The sequence below is a fragment of the Leptonychotes weddellii genome, chromosome 2 (assembly GCF_054177405.1).
Source record: "Leptonychotes weddellii isolate Sample4059 chromosome 2, ASM5417740v2, whole genome shotgun sequence".
Taxonomy (NCBI): Eukaryota; Metazoa; Chordata; class Mammalia; order Carnivora; family Phocidae; genus Leptonychotes; species Leptonychotes weddellii.
In genome coordinates, this window is record NC_138370.1 from 70,838,728 (window position 1) to 70,856,377 (window position 17,650).

The 17,650-nt window shown below is 39.9% G+C and overlaps 1 protein-coding gene across 5 annotated transcripts in view; it reads right to left on the bottom strand.

Moving 5' to 3' along the window:
* The window catches only part of GAB1 (GRB2 associated binding protein 1), a 125,203-nt gene that overhangs the window by 80,739 nt on the left and 26,814 nt on the right, over nt 1-17,650 (bottom strand). The window contains exon 2 of one of the 5 annotated variants that reach the window (XM_031029854.2): nt 5,155-5,258. The exons of the other annotated variants lie outside the window; for them this stretch is intronic. The gene's annotated coding sequence lies outside the window, so the exon portion shown is untranslated. The remainder of the gene's footprint in view (nt 1-5,154; nt 5,259-17,650) is intronic. 5 annotated transcript variants of the gene reach the window in all.

A 17,650-nucleotide genomic window follows, 5' to 3' on the forward strand; every position in this document is an offset into this window, starting at 1 on the left:
AAACAGCATTAGTCTGTCTAACCAGAGAACAAGGAAAATGACAGCTCAAAGAGATAGATTATTGTAGGGTAGAAGAAAAGAACATTACTAAGATACTAAATAAGATTCTGATGGATCAGCATCAATGTGACAAAGACAGCAAACACACCTTTATGTGGGCTGCCTAAAAGGACAGCTTCCCCGTACCTCCGACTTCCATCATCCTGCTCCTGACAGAGTCTAGGAAAGTAATGTATGCCCACAGAAACACTGGCCTGGCCTGCACCCAAGTCAGTGACTTCAACTGCTCCACATTAATAACAAAAGCTCAACAGAGTGGACATGCAGGGAGAGAGAAAGAGATGAAAGCTGATGCAGACTTCTAAGAGCAAATCTATCTCCTGCTAAAGAAACTGGCCTAGCACCGTTCAGAAATAACAGGCTCCTCAACAGAAAATACCCGTTATCCTTATAAAGCCTGTCGTCATTCCACGCAATGTTTTTAAAGTCTGCAATAAACTCAAAGATTTTCATTGCAACAGACTGCAGTAAACATAGACTTATCATGTGCCCAGGACCGCTCTGAGCAGCGTACACAGATTAACACCCGGGATCTCCCAATAACCTGATGAGGTAAGTGCCATTAGCCTCAGTTTACAGATCAAAACTGAGGCACTGAACAGATAATGTGACTTTTCCAAGATCACAAAGCTCGTACAGTAGAACCCAGGCTCTCTGGCTCTGGAGGTCAAGGGTTTAATCACCACACGAGACTACCCAACCCACACAGCTGGCACCAGCAGCCCTGCTTGCCTACAACTCACGGTGGCCTTAGGAACCGTCACTGCCAGGGCGACAATGTTGTTCCTGCTTTCTGGCTTCTCCCTAGATTGGAGGGGAGGTAGACTGCCTACTTTAGGCCAGTTCCTTGAAGATCAATGCTCTCATCTATCATGTCATATCAACATTATTATTCCCATTTTACCAATGAAAAACTGAGACTCTGAGGGGCTCAGTGTCTTGCTTAATGCTAGTGAGAGGCAGGGCTGCCAAGTGAGCCTAAAACTGTCTGTACATGGCCCGTGTTCCTGCCACTCCAGAAAGCATCCTACCTCCCCAGTCACAGGCTCATCTCCTAACTGGGCGACTCATCCAACAACCAGAGATGATCTTCCATATGTGTGCTTATCTCTTCAGAAACAAATGTTGCCTGAACGACTAGGAGGAACACGAAGGGTGAGGGAAGAAAGGTCTGTAAAATTCCAACATCCCTGCAAAAAAGCCTCTCAAATCACAGGAAATTCCCAGTTAGGTAACAGAAGGCATATTTGGTATGCATGTGCTCAGCATTACCGCACAGAACTATGCATTGTAAATATAAACAACTATGTATTTCGGATGCACATAAACTAAGGTTCTGCAAATCCTATTCTATTTTCCATGCACCAGAACTCACTATTGGAAAGAATTCAGTGGTTAAGTCCCTTTGTAGAGTCAAAAGCTCTTTATAATAATCATTCTCTACTTTCCAACTCTATGAGTATTCAAAAGTAGATATATTCTATTTTATAAACCTAATGAGGTATATAATAATCCAAATTATTTTACCAAGGTTCGGGATCTAGTTCTGCCTTAAAATTGAAGCTATGGACCATTATACATGACTAGACTCTCTCAAGCCCGTGGTTCAATAAATTGCTAAGTTCCCTATCACATCAGCACATAAATTAGTGTCTACATCTTGGCTAAGAATTTCTTAAAATAAATAATAGGGGGCGCCTGGGTGGCTCAGTCGTTAAGCGTCTGCCTTCAGCTCAGGTCATGATCCCAGGGTCCCGGGATCGAGTCCCACATCGGGCTCCCTGCTCCCTGGGAAGCCTGCTTCTCCCTCTCCCACTCCCCCTGCTTGTGTTCCTGCTCTCACTGTTTCTCTCTCTGTCAAATAAATTAAAAAAAAAAAAATCTTTAAAAAAAAAAATAATAAAATAAATAAATAATAGGATTCAAAAGCCTGATGATTAAAAAAAGTATCATGACATATGACTCAAAAAGTATAGATATAAGGACTTCAGAATTTAATCTCATTTCATGGATAAGAAAACTAAGGCCCCAGAACTTGGGGCATCTGGGTACCTCAGTCGGTTGAGCATCCAACTCTTGATTTCGGCTCAGGTCATGATCTCAGAGTCCTGGAATCGAGCCCCACATTGGCTCCCTGCTTAGCTTGAGGATTCTCTCCCTCCGCCCCTCCCCCCGCTCATGCACGCTCTCTCTCTCAAATAAATAACTAAATCTTAAAAAGAACTAAACAGCCTTTTAAATCTTAACGAGAATCAGTGGAAGATACAAAACTAGAACCCGGTGCACTAATATCCAATTCAGTGGGTGCCATGTGGCCCAGAATTAGCTCTCTCTAATGATGATAATACAGTATTGTAAGCTCTGAAAGAGCAGGAACTGTGTCAGACTTCTTGTTTCTACGTTTATAAATTGCTTTGCTTAATAAATATTACTAATTCTCGCTATGGTGACAGAAGGGAATCAGAGGTGGTGTACCTCCTCCTTCCCTTCTGGTCTTTGTAGAGTGTTAGGCAGATCCTAGGGTCCCAACACACAGCTGTGCAAAATCAGTGCCAACCTTATACAGAAAACAGAGAGGTAGTGCGGGCCAGATGTAGAGTCTTCAGGATGTCCTATGAAAGGCTTCAAGATTGGAAGGCATGAGACACCTGCAAATCAAATAACCCGTCTAAGCTTAAGATTCTTCCACTCTAAAATGAGTAAGTTCCATTTCCTGATCTCTAAGACTTGATCTAGTATAAAATGTTATTATTTTGTTTAGTCTTAAATTTATAACTTTGACCCAAAAAATAATACTTTAGGGGCGCCTGGGTGGCTCAGTCGGTTGGGCGTCTGCCTTCAGCTCAGGTCATGATCCCGGGGTCCTGGGATCGAGCCCTGCACCAGGTTCCCTGCTCAGCAGGGACCCTGCTTCTCCCTCTCCTCCCTGCTTGTACTCTCTCCCGCCATCTCTCTCTCTCTCTTTCAAATAAATAAATAAAATCTTAAAAAAAAAATACCTTAAGAAGCCCCTTTCAATTTGCCTCTTTGGGGCATTACTGTGACTCTTACAAGTATATAGTAGGCCCCACACCCACCCTCCGTAGTGAATAAGGCAGGGAATGGGAAAGCTTTGCTCTGTGATGGCCACAATCCCCGTTTTGCTTCCTGACACCACTTCTACCAGAAAAGCTCCTCGGGTCTGTGCGATTAGGCCCAAGCACTTCTAGCCTTACTCCTGGCATCAGGGCCCAAGGCTGGGCCTGTCACACCAGCTATACCATAGCAAGGCCGGGGTCCCCCCAGACAGGCTGCCTCTGGGCAGAAGAGGGCCCCTAGCCAGAGCTGGTCCAACTGCAGGGTCTGCTAGCAGCGTGGAGCTGGTCTGAGGCCAGAGGCACAGGTCAGAGAGAGGCCAGGCCACTGGAAGGCCAGCCTGGAGTGTGAGCCCTAGTGTGAAACTTGAGAAGGTGATTAAGTAAGAGATACTCAGACAAGGAAAGGACAGGAGAGATCTGGAGACTAGAAAAATGTGTGAGAGAGGTTACTCTGGGAGTTCCATCCATCTCAAAAAAGCAAATGTTACTGTCTTCCAAGCAGGCTAAAATACTATGCATTTATTGTGTCTGTGAGCTAAAAGGGACCTTATTAATTATTGTTAGGCATAAAGGGTTTTGCTACCACTACACCTATGTCAAGAAAAAGGAAGATCAGGTCATAGGATTTTTCATAATTAAGGAAAGAACCAGAATGTACACTGTAAATTTGTAAAGAGCTTTGCAGAGTATAGATCACCATCATGTGCACTTTTTGCTCTGACCCTCACAACTACAACATTTGAAGAAACTGAGGCTCAAGGGGTTCATTTACTTGTCCAAGATGCCCAAACTACTAAGTGTCACATCTTCAGGTCGGCCTGGGGCTCTTCTACCATACCACCAAGTCTCTTTAAATTACTTTCCCTCAAACTCACCTTTTAATAGAAATAAAATTTATTTCTTGTTCATTTAAAAATTGTTCATTTTAATTTAATTTCTAGCATTGAGACAGGCTGCAGTTTAAATATCATTAAACAGTGTTTTGATAAGCTACACATCATTGTCCCTTGTACTTCAAAGCATGTTAGCATATGATGGGTTAAAAAAGCTTTGAGGCCTCATCTGGAAAATTTACCACCACATATACTATACTATTGTTTCTATGGGAAGTTCTGTTCCAAGTTCCAAGCAACTGACTTAAAAGAGATCTTTTGGAACACATGAACACAGTCTAAAAATAATCACCACTGCAAACTTAAGGAATTTCTTGGATTTCATTTTTCTTTTTCATTTCATTTAAATATATGCATACATACACAGAGCCTGTTCTCACTGAGCAGCACGTACGGTATGAAAAGCTAAGCATTTCAGTATAACGGAAGAAATTTCATAAAACTCCCACATACTATGACTGTGGATTACATAAAGAAGTGGGAAAGTCCCCTTCTGCCCCCAAACTGTGCCAAGACATCTGACATGTTCACGTTTGCCAGGACTCTACAGTTACTCAAGTCCGAATCCACTCTTTACATAAATCAGCACACTATTGTAATGATCCAAAGTTTAGAAAGGACTTCTTGCGAGAATAATGAACTTTTTGAGGTCCTCCAAACTATGTGTTTTGAGAAAAATGTCTCCCTGCCAAGGGATTTTAAGTACTAAAAGCAGACTGGAAGGTTTTCAGTTATGAATTTTCAACAAATCACCAATATACATGGTTGAAAGTGTTTTCACTGAGAATCAAAGTGTCAGGTTTAAGAATATAAAACAACAACAACAATAAAACACCCCAGCTTATCTAAAGAGATAAATCAGAGCATGATTGTGATCATCGTGTCTTTTAATGGAAACAGGAGACCAGAACATTGGGATAAATTTAATTGGCAAGTTCTCCTGATACATTTTGATTTATTAAAAATGAACTTACCTATGATTTTTCAGAAACATTCTTATCGTTTAAGTTTGTGACTGTACCGTGCTTAAACCAAACCAAACAAAAACAACAATAAAGAAATCTAAATACGACACTCTCAACTGAAAGTTCTGACAAAACTTGGCCAACTGGATTTCACCCTACCTCAAACAGCAGGTATTGTGTGGCCCCGGTGCCTTAGTATCCTGCCATTTTCTCTTGTGTCTCACTCAGGACAGTCCTTCCAGCAGGATCTTGAGAAAGACAGACTAAAAATGATAGGGATCAAAACAAAAGGCAGCTTACATGCATGAGAAACTCTGAATTGCCCAATTTCAGTCCCAAAGCGTCTCAGTCTACAGATCCTCTATAATCTTTGATGAAGTACAACATAAACCTGTTTAAAGCTGTTTGTAATCAAAAGGTACAAAGTGTGAGAACCAAATTCTCTTGGTTATTGAGATGAGTCTTAAAATAACCACAAGCAGCTAATATTTAATTTGGAGTTCTTACCTTTATGTGAGAATTCTTAGTAAGATACAAAATACCCTTATAAAACACAACTTAACCTACGGTAGAAATATCTCATCAGGTAGGCCATTATCACGATTATCTGGATGTAAAAAGCAAGTCATTTTGAAAAAGCCAAATTATTATTACTTTAAATACTCTTCTGTTTATTTTTAGATGCACGCACTTAAAATAGTCTAATATGAAGCACATACATCTCCACAAAAGCCTGTGCCAAAAATCTAGCCATATCCTACTGAGTTTGCTCTATTCCTTTTAATCTGAAAAAATGTTCAATGTACATCTTTAATTCTTTTTTTAGTGGTGCTGGCCTTTAGTTTTTCTGTGATATGAATCATTATCCCCTTCTTATCTATTTCCATAAATTTATGTTTTCTTATTTTGAGTTGGTTGGAAGGAGACACTTCTCCTTCCAAGGATCTGTGAAGGAGGCACTTCTCTTTCCAAGGATCTGTGAACAAACTTAAATAAGTCTACAATCCAAAATCAATATTACTTCAAATACTTATATGTTTTTCTTTTTTATATTCACTAATTCCCCTGAGTCACAGTTTCTTCAGGTATAAAACAGTGGTATGTGTTGCAATGGGGGTGGGGATGAGGAGCACCAGGAGGAACAACATGGGAGATGATTTCTAAGTTCCCTTCCAACTCCAAACTTCTATTATTTGCTGGTTTCTTTGGTCTGCATTTATTCCAGATAGGTGCTTCTGTTAAGCAGTGGTTCTCAAGAGGTAGGGTGGGTCTCTATTTTGGTCCCTAGTCATCTGGCAAGGTCTAGAGACATTTCTGGTCATCACAGCTGGGGGTGGGGTGTGCTACTGGCATCTAGTGCGTAGAGACCAAGGATGCTGCTAACTCAACATCCTACATTGCACAGGGAGCCTACCCTACAACAGAGTCATCCAGGCCAGCCTGTCAATAGGGCCGAGTTTGAGAAGTTCTGCTGTAGAATAACAACCCTGGGAAACTAAATGATGTGTCATATTCAGAAAATTGGGAAGGACATTTCCTAAAATATTTACTACCGTTCATATTCCTAGACAGGCAGCTCAGGTACTTGAATTCCTAAAAGGGAAGCAGAAAGCAGTGGGGCTTATTCACAGCCCCCTTTTTTCCCCTATCTCCCTCTTGATGTCAGCCACACCTACTGAGTGATCAGTGCTGGGAGGCAAGATGAGTAAGCTAGGGTCCCTGCCTTCCAGGTGGTACCACCTAGAAGAGACAGATAAATCAAGACTGCGGTCAGTATTTGGATAGAGCAAGATACAATGCGGCTTGCAAAAGCCCATGGGTTCTTTAAAAGATCCTGCATTTATTTATTTATTTTTTTAAGATTTTATTTATTTATTTGAGCGAGAGAGAGAGTTCAGGTGGGAGGGGTGGAGGAGGAGGGAGAGGGAGACAGAATCTCAAGCAGACTCTGCCCTGAGTGTGGAACCCAATGTGGGGTTCATTCCCACAATCCTGAGATCATGACTTGAGCCGAAACCAAGAATAGGACGCTCAACCAACTGAGCAACCCAGGTGCCCCTAAGAGATCCTGCGTTTAAAGGGCAGATATCATTAAGGGGCCATCACTGGCAAGTTTTTAAATAGATCCATTCAGCAAGAAAAGTTCGGTTACATTGAGAAAATGTGTTTTCAATCTCCTAACATAATGAAAGTTGCTCGTCAGCCTTGAGTATTGGCTCTATTCTTCTAAGGAAGTATGTAATCAAATGTCCCTTCAAGAAGGTGAACAGTATTCCAAGGATCATTGCATTTTCTGGTCCTACAAGTCATTCTGGGTTCTTGTTGTAGGGGATGGTGAGTAAGAAAGGCCCAGAGGTCAGAGCAAGGACTGCACAGTGGGAACCACGTGCTTTCTAGGATACTCTGGGACGTATCCAAGGGAACCATACAGTTTTTCCTCCAAATCAAGACACTTCTGCGAGGGAGTTATGCCAGAAGACTGGTGTAAACCAGGGTAAGTGTTCACCAGAGCATTACTGCTATGTCTGCGTGTGTGAAGCAACCGTAGGGGGACAGTGATGCCCACACGAGCCTGGTAACAGCTGCAGGTACGAAACACAAGTTCAACTTCTTCAGTCAACCAAAATTCAGTTACAGTTAAAAGGAAAGAAACAATTTTTTTTTCTTTTTTTTTAAAGATTTTATTTATTTATTTGACAGAGAGAGACACAGCGAGAGAGGGAACACAAGTAGGGGGAGTGGGAGAGGGAGAAGCAGGCTTCCCGCGGAGCAGGGAGCCTGATGCGGGGCTGATCCCAGGACCCTGGGATCATGACCTGAGCCGAAGGCAGACGCTTAACCAACTGAGCCACCGAGGCGCCCCAAGAAACAATTTTTTTAAAGATTTTATTTATTTATTTGAGAGAGAGAGAATGGGGGGGAGGGTCAGAGGGTGAAGCAGACTCCCCGCTGAGCAGGGAGCCCGATGCGGGACTCAATCCCGGGACTCCAGGATCATGACCTGAGCCGAAGGCAGTCACCCAACCACCCAGGCACCCAAAAAGGAAAGAAATTTGACACTTAGTATAAAATCAACACAGAACACACTCAGGCAAATGCCAAATCTAGAAAACCCGAACATACTGTTTATGAATCTGAAGTATAAGATTCCCACAATAGTGTGCACCAGATGGGATTTAGCCTTTTCTCTGCAGTATGTGAAAAGCAAGAAAAATTGTTAAACAGCTTCCGGTCTTTAAACTTAGCTAATACACTGGTCTCCCAATCGGCACAGGCACATCTCCAGTACTTGCAGTGAAAGCCACTTGACTTCACAGGTTTGGCATGTTTAACCACAAGGTCCATGGACACTTGTGTACGGGGGCAAGAGACTGCTTCAGTAACTCTCCCCTTTAAAGTCACACTGCCAGCAAGATGTATGTGCTCTTAAGCATTTGAGCAGAATCAAGATGTTACATATTTCATCTAGAAAATCCTAGAAAACAGCATACCAAACTCTTTGGAGAATAAAAACATGCCCATGAAGAATAAGGTCAAGACTGTCTTTTTTTTTCTAACCCATAAATACGGAGGCCCCTAAAAAAAAATACTGTGGTTTTACAGGGAGCTCACAAATTAAAAACCAAACCAAAAACATGTACTAATGCTCTGGACACAGACCTAGGGCTGAATGCAAGAGCTGACTTCCTGCAGGCACTTCAGGGAGGCTAGAGAGCCCAGAAAGACCTCGGGTACAGCCAGCAAGCAGTACCAGCAACCAGGGTAACACATCCCTTCCCCCACTTTCTTTTAAAATCCTGGCAAAAATCACACAACCTTCACAGACGTGGGAAGGTAGAATTATCCAGCTTCTATTTTGCCTCAATGTTCTAGATCTGATCAAGGAAGAGACTTAAAACTGGAAATGGTAGCCCACCCTGAAAAGAGGGAAGAAAGGCCACTTTTAAATTTTAGCCTCATCTCATCTCATCTTCAAGAACCAAAGAATCACTCCCAGCAAGTTCCCTATACATGAAAGTAGAGTTCCAGAAAAGAAAAAAAGGGTACATACAGAAAAGAGGAAACCACAGACAGGTAAGCTTGGTATCAATTCAAACAAAATTCTACCTTGGGTTTTCAAGTAGACAGATCATAAGGCTTGGGTATGGGAGGGGCAGCAATGGCCTATTGTATTTCCAGTGTCATGTCCAATTATCCTAATATGTTTTTTGATAAGCCTGGTATCAGAGAGAAATACTGTAAACAAAATATATCTTCATTTCTCGAAAAGGTCGGGGTAAAATAGAGAAATGTGAGATGGATGCCGTAATTAAGGGTGCTCACAGTTCTTTGAAACACCATCCTAAAAGAATATTAATTATTGAGCTGCTATAATCTGAAGGAATGATCTGGAGTCACTGATTTTCTTTAACTGAAGAGTTATATTAATCACATAGACGAAGTTTGAGAATATGCTTAATTAATTTTGCAGAGGACAAAAAGATGAAAGACAATATTCAAAAGAATCTTAATGGAGAATACTATATGGACAGCAATGAGATGATATTTTAATAGAGATAGATATTAAGTCCTATATTTAAGTATAAACATGAATTGTACAAACAGAAATGCTGGAAACCTGGCTTAGCAGTACGTTGAGAGTCAGAAGTAACGCAGCTGTTTAAAAAAACAACAACAACAGGAAATTCAATCCTCAGCTGCATTACTAAAATTAAATAACTAGATCAAGGGAAGAAACAGTTTACTAGGCATTACCTAAGTTGAAACCACATCTAGAGAACCGAGTTAAATTTTGAGAGCAGCATTTTGAGAGTAAATTAATTATCTGAGAAAGATCAGGAAGGTTAAGAGTATAGAGATGATCCCACATGAGAAACTGTCGACAAAGCCGGGAAGGTTTGGCCTAAAGAATACTCTGTGGCCTTCCTCAAAGATTTAAAAGGCTATAATGAAGACATCGCCTAAACAAGTCTCAGTTTGTCAATGCCCCTCTAGAATATAAATGCAACACTCCAGGTCCAGCTGGACAATAAGAAAGCAGAGGAAACATGACTTCTCCAGTGTTGGGCATTCTATTTACATAGTCTCTGAAATTAACACCACTGGACATCATGTTATATATTTGCTCAATATATGTCCCCACCCACTAAAACAGAAGCTTCATGAATACAGGAGTTTTGTCTTGTTCACGGCTGAATATCCAGCACCTAGAACGAGTCCTGGCCTATAGTAGTTGAATAAATGAATGACCAACAGCACAAAACTAAAATGAGGATAAAAGATAAATGGCAAGAGGGTAGCCTTTTTTCGTGTAGCCCCAAAAGAGAAAACTGGCAACCGCCACAAGTTATAGGAAGGCAGGTTTCAATGCAAGAAAAACCTTCCTAATAATTAGAGCTGTTTAACAACAGAACAAGCTGCTTCTTGAAGGAAGATTTTGTTCTCCATAACTGAAAATATTAAAATAGACATTGGATGACTAGGAAGTTGCCATTTTCTACATGCCTGAACCAGGTAATCTTAAGTATTTTTGAGACTCAATGACATAGAAAAGAGTTCCATCGTATCAAGAGGAAAGAGAGCGTATCCCAATCAATACAGGAATCTTTTCCGACATCTGTGGTAGATAGTCGCCATCTACCCCTCCAGACCCACCCTCTATCTAGTTCCACCACGCTCTGAACCTGGAGGGCTGAACTATGAAGGACTGCATCAACTCTTGCTCATGCTCTCGCTTTCGGTCAGGTTTGGCCAATGGGGATGATCGAGAGAGGGGCCTCAGGGCAGGGGACTGATTCTCTGGCTGCGTCCTTGTGTTCTCAATGGACAGCCACGTCCTTTGACTGAAGATCTCAGCTCCCGCAAGGCAGCTATTGCGACATAACCACCTTTTTGGGGGGTTTGGTAACACTGCCTCCCCTTTCCTCTTCAGGTATAGGTACTAGCCCTTGCCCACCCCATTTACGGGCCTTTATATTCTCATTATACTGTATGTCTTAGTAAGAGGTCTTTTTTTCTTGAATGCTCCTCAAATTATGGAGTACTGCCACCTGCTTCCCATCCCTAAGCAACCACCACCTGAGCCGGTACACAAAATATATCTTCATTTCTCGAAAAGGTCGGGGTAGAATAGAGAAATGTGAGATGGATGCCGTAATTAAGGGTGCTCACAGTTCTTTGAAACACCATCCTAAAAGAATATTAATTATTGAGCTGCTATAATCTGAAGGAATGAGCCGGTACTCGTCCAGTGTCTGGGTGAAGGCTTACTGGGACAGGGTGGGAGCACAGCAGGTTTTGGAGAGCTTTGCTGCCCCTTAGTTTTAGTGCTATTGTAATGCTAACACTAGGCCCTTCATGTATTTGAAGCCGGTTTTTAAAACCGGCCGCAACCGTGGGAAGACACACAGCCCATAGTTTACACTCAGCACAACTGCTAAAGCAGCCTGGGTTCCTGTGCGTTCCGAAATAGCAGTTTCCTGGTTTAGCAAGCAGTTTGGCTTCACATCCAGTCATCCCCTCAGAAACAGGAAGCAATGTCAGATTATCATGCGGCAATATCAGATTTTGGACACCAAAGGCAGTTATCAGGAAATCATGTATATATTATGTTCCTTCTCCAGATATGAGTTTGTGAAAGAACAAACACTACCAAACTTCTCTTTTTCATCTTTTATTATTGAGGCTGTGGGAATTCCTAGAGCAACAGGATATTTTCACCTTGCACTGACTTTTACCTTGTAAAGAATGTACCAAGTGGGAAAATACTATCTTTTCTCAGTGCCAACAGAGGTATAAAATGAAAATGTCTGGTAAGGGTTGGTATTTTCTTGTATGTCCTAGAGTCACAGCAAATATTAAGCAAATTGAAGGTCAGGTGGGAAAAGTACACATAAAACCAGATGAATTTAGACCAAGGAAAATAAAGACAACTTTATAAGTTATTATTAAATAAAGAGGAACAAAATTTTGAGAGCTGCACAAAATATAAGGAAAAACCTCCGTAGGAATCAACTACCAAGAACAACTGCTTATAATATTAAAGAATTAAAATATTTTAATTGTAAAATTTAGTTATAGAAATTTGGTTATAGAAAATACAGTTATAGAAATTTGGCATATCTGTAGTAACTTAGAAGGGTAGGAATAGAGAAGATAAAAATGAAAACCATAAAACTTTCATATTATAATTCCTACTCTAACAAGTTTTCAAACTAAGTAACAGATAATTACAAAATGATGGAGTACCATCATTTACTCCAAAAACAGCACAGTCCTATTCTGGGGACAACTGTCATCGGAGAAAGAAACTAAGAGAACCCCAAGAGTCCGGTGCTTACCTCTTTCAATCCTGGGCCCCCCTTTCTCTGATCTTTTTTTTTTTTTTTTTTAAAGATTTTATTTATTTGACAGAGAGAGACACAGCGAGAGCAGGAACACAAGCAGGGGGAATGGGAGAGGGAGAAGCAGGCTTCCCGCGGAGCAGGGAGCCCGATGCGGGGCTCGATCCCAGCACCCTGGGATCATCACCTGAGCCCAAAGGCAGACGCTTAACGACTGAGCCACCCAGGCGCCCCCTTTCTCTGATCTTTGACCATATGAAGTAATTAGCACTAGAATATAAGAAGTTATCTGCCATGCTGACAGGACCCCTGTTTACTCTTTTTTTTTTCTTCAAAGACAGGACCTACCAGTAACCTCTTTCTTCCTTTTCAAAGCCCTGCGGATTTGGCTGAAAACACTAGCCCAGAATCAAGGTCCTTGCTGCACCCAAGAAGAGCACTTGTGTGAACTGCCCCATTGTCAGAACTTAAAGACCTTCATCTGAATTTACAACTCTACCTCTGACTTAAGGCTGGTCCAAATAGGACTTCAAAAAAGATGTAAGATGTACCCTCAGCCCTTGCACTTAGAGAACTTATTACAGTCTGTTTTATTAAGTCTTCAGTGGTAACTAGAACTTACTCCTCTGGAAAAGAAAAAAGCAAACATTTACTGACACATCCAAATATGACACACCCAATATAAAAGTGAAAAGCAACTGCCCTGTGGCACTCCTGCAAAGAGGTTCTCCAAACCTTCTCCTCATCTGACCAACATATGCTCTCACTTTCTGGCTCTCTCTCTTTTGAACTTGGGCTTCTAAGTGTATTTATAAACAAATACAGAATTTCCTTTCTAGAGACATTGAAAATTTACCCAGTCCTGCTACCAGATACCGGGTCCAATTCAACAAACATTTACTAAGTTCCAATTATGTACCAGACACTAAGTCACTGCACTAATAACGAGAAGACGGGTTTTTCCAAAAACATAGTTATCTTCTTTAACTCCTGAGACAGTTTTGGCATCCCAACTAGAAATAATAACTATCAATGCCAGTCTTATTTTATGATACCCAAGTGATCTTCAATGATCTCATTCATTATTTTAAAAACTATGTATTGATTTTTGGCTATTTGCAGGGTTATTTCTGATAGCAACAGAAATGTCCCTGGTCTCACGCATTAAAATATGAAATGAGAGACAAGTATATAAACAACCAAAGCACACGTTGGAACTATGGCAAAGGGGCGCCTGGGTGGCTCAGTCGGTTAAGTGTCTGCCTTCGGCTCAGGTCATGATCTCGGGTCCTGGGATCGAGCCCCACATCAGGCTCCCTGCTTCTCCCTCTGCCCCTCCCCCTGCTCGTGTGCTCTCTCTCTCTCTCAAACAAATAAATAAAATCTTAAAAAAAAAAAAAAAAACAACTATGGCAAAGATGAAGAACTGTAAGAATCTGAAGGAAGAAAGATTACTTATTACTCAAGCAATCAAGGTAAAAAAATTCAGAAAGGAAGTAGCATTTGAGATAGTCCTCAGACATGGAAACACAGTGAAAACCCAGCCCTGAAAGGTGTGGGATGTGGACAGAGAGAGGTAAGAGAAAGAAGTCTGGGAAAATTACAGAGGGCTCTGAGGCTTGTCAAATTTTCAGTTCAAAAATAAATTTAATCCATTCTGGATAAACTGTGATATATCCATACAATAACAAGGAATGAAGTTCTAATATATGCCACAACATGGATCAATTTTAAAAACATTATGCCCAGTGAAAGAAGCCAGACACAAAAGACCACATATCATATAATTCCATTATATGAAATATTCAGAATAGGCAAATCTATATGGACTGATCAATGATTGCCTAAGGCTAGTGGGGGTAGGTTGGGGGGCTATGGAGAGCAACTGCTAATGGGAATGGGGTTTTTTTTTCCTGTGGTGATAAAAATGTTCTGGAATTAGACAGTGGTGATAGACACATAACTCTGTGAATATACTAAAAACCACTGGATTGTATACTATATAAGGGTACTGGTATACTTTATAGTACATGACTTATATCTCAATAAAACTGTTACAAAAAATAAAATCAATCTATTTGAATAGGTATGTTTATATAGAATTGAATACCTAGGCTAATGTCCTATACATATTTTTCACCAGACACACATATTAACTATGTACAGAAGATATCACATAGGCACAAAACGTAGAACATAAGAGCAGATTGAAATTTTTTAAGTGTAAGATTCACTGCCTTGGAACTTTCCTAGAAGAAATGAATCTGCTATCTTGTTAACCCTTCAAATCAGGTTCACTTCAGGTATTAAAAAAAATGATAAAGTTTTATGAAGCTCAATATCTGAACACAAGGTAAAATTGTTAGAATAAGGTATTAGTGTCTTTTATATGGCATCAGGTGTATTTTCAAATGGCATTATTTTTGAAACCCAAGGGTGCTACGTTCCATTGTATATGTTTTCTAAGACCACATTAAAAAAAAGACCAATCATACATTTTCAGATGCTGGTTTTTGTTTTGTATTGATGGTTCATTTATTTGTTCTTAATTACACAAAGTGGGCCTCATATGAGTATTTAATTTGTCTGCCTGAGAAAGACTCAAAGACTTTAGAAAGCTCCAAATTTCCTCTTCTGAGCCATACTTACCATAAATTTCTGATTGTGTGCTTTGTTATACACAGTGAACTTAGAAAAAACTCAAGTAGAAGCAAAACCTGACTCATGACAAGTAAAAATCTAAGCAAAAGTTCATTTTAAGAGTAAAAGCAAATGAAAAGAAAAAAATTATGAAAGTAAAAAAATAGAACTGCATATAAAACAATAAAAAGCTTACCAATTTTGCACCATGTGCACATATTTAAAGCATAAATAGGAGGAAAATGCCTCATGATGTGCAGACCTGTGGACTGCTGAGATGACCTTCTAAATCTGAATGTTTACCTTCCTTGTCATAAATGAAACTATTACTTATTGCATACCTATTATCTGCCAGTCATCAAGAAAAGCATTTCTCTCATTTTAAATTTAATTCATTACTTTGTAATGTGATTTCTCCTAAAACAGAAACTTCAGTTACAATCTTCCAATGAACTTGTGCAAGTGCCTCTACTTTCAATTTCAATTAACGTAATTAAACTATGTTAATATGCATCCAGTTTGTTTTAATAATCTGAGATTCTTGCCATCTAGATAATGATCTCTTTTTGTCAACAGAAGCATGGTGATGTACACCTGCATTTTGCATTAAATAAAATAGCAAAGAATACTTAAAGGACCACAGAAGCAAATTATTGAATAATTTATGAATTGTTCTTTCCCTAAAACTGAACTCCTCAAATGTGGGTTTTCAATCTCCCATAAGTATGGGGGACCAGATTCTAGCTAGAGGTTGATTTTTACCTTAAAAGAAACTGCTGGAGCAACTGGGTAGCTGAGTTGGTTGAACCTCGGACTCGGTTTAGGCTCAGGTCATGATCTGGGCATTGTGAGATCAAGCCCCACCTTGGGCTCCATGTTCCTGCTCAGTGGGGAGTCTGTTTCTCTACCTCTCTGCCTCTCTCTCTCTCTCCCCCTCTGCCCCTCCCCACTGTGTGTGATTGATATCTCTCTCTCTAAAATAAATAAATAAGTCTTAAAAAAAAAAAAGAAACTGCTACAATGATGAATAGGAAACCAATAAGGCAATAAAATATGTAGTTTATTAGTAGTTATTTCAGAGAAGAAAAATAACACTCTAAAATGTATTGGCAAATTTAACTCTAAATACTAATTCAGGGATTATCCTGATCACTACATGGGAGAATTTTAGAAGCTAAATATAGAATCTGTTTTTCTCCAGGAGCTGGGAGGAAACAGTCATTTTATTCACTTGTCAGAAACAGCTAATATATTACTTGAATTATAGACTTTTATTAAAAATCAGAGCTCCACCAATAAGGAAGTTTGTGGTTCAAACATATCTGAATTAACTACCAGGTAACTTTTCAGGTTTCAGGGCAGAATAAGACTATTTCCACAGAACCCAAGTCACAACTCAGAGAATTCAAGAAAGGCTTATTTTTTACTCCACAGAGTTCTAAGTATATTTTATAAATAGCTGTAGAGTTTTTTATATAAACATTCAGATTTCCCACATTCCAACTCCCAGAAACTAGGTTTTGTTGCTCAAGTCTTTATTCAGACACATGGGTAAATGATTTGGGGAAAGAAGCACACCTCACTAAAGTATTTTGATTTATCTGAAGAAGTGTGAAGAAGTGCTGCCTGCACATGCACTTGGGAATAGTGTGCAACCGTGGCAGTGGGGAAGTACATATACTTGCTATAAACTGTTTAAAAATTACAGGAAAGCATTCAGAAAAAAAAACAAAAATATTTGTTAATCCCAACACCTATATATATTATCCTTGCGGAATACTTACACTTTCAAAGTCAAGCTCCTACCATTCAATATATTTTTAATGTCAATTTGGTGATGCGTCTGGCTTCATTTTTTTAATGATAAAAGCTAGAATAAAAGTAAATGGTTTTTTTCCTGGATTTCTCATTCTTAATAACAAAAGCAGATTTAGAGTTACTTAAAAGTTGTAAAGGTGGGATTGCTACTATTAATTGCTACTCATGAATGTCAATGCTCTCTCTAGCATTATCTAAAAATACATTTTATAACAGAACCACATATGACAAGGAAAATGGGCCAATGAATAGAGCAATTCAAAACCAGAGTTACTGAATTTCAGAGCCGGAAGTGACCTTGTGGACTATATGAGTCTAATTCCTATTTAAAAGGAAACCTGATTGTGACCTTACCAGGAGAGAATCCCTATTTTATTCACGTGTGAATCCTCTGTACAAAGCCCAGGATGTGCCAGGCACTCTATAAATACATTTGAAATAAACTGCCATGTTTGTTGGATGAATGAAATTCATTTTAATGTAATAGTTTATAATCTCAGAAGGAAAGATTTCTGGCTCTGGTCCTTCTACAAAGAAATGGTTTATTGTTCATTTATATATTAGTAATGAATAAAAGCCTGAATCGGAGATCATGCAATGGCAGTCTCCAACTAATGGAAAGGTTGTAATCCAAAAGTTTTTATGTAAGTAGATTCATCTGAAGTCACAAAGCATTTTCCCATATAAACAGTGTTGTACATAATGGTTTACTTCTCTGGCCAGCCCACAAGAGCTTCTTTAAGTATAAAGTTCCAACGGAGCTCATCACTATACAGAAAAACACACCATAGGAAAATGTGTCCAGGACCCCACTGTGAGAGTCACCCTCTTGCTGCTGCCCAGGAGGCAGGTTC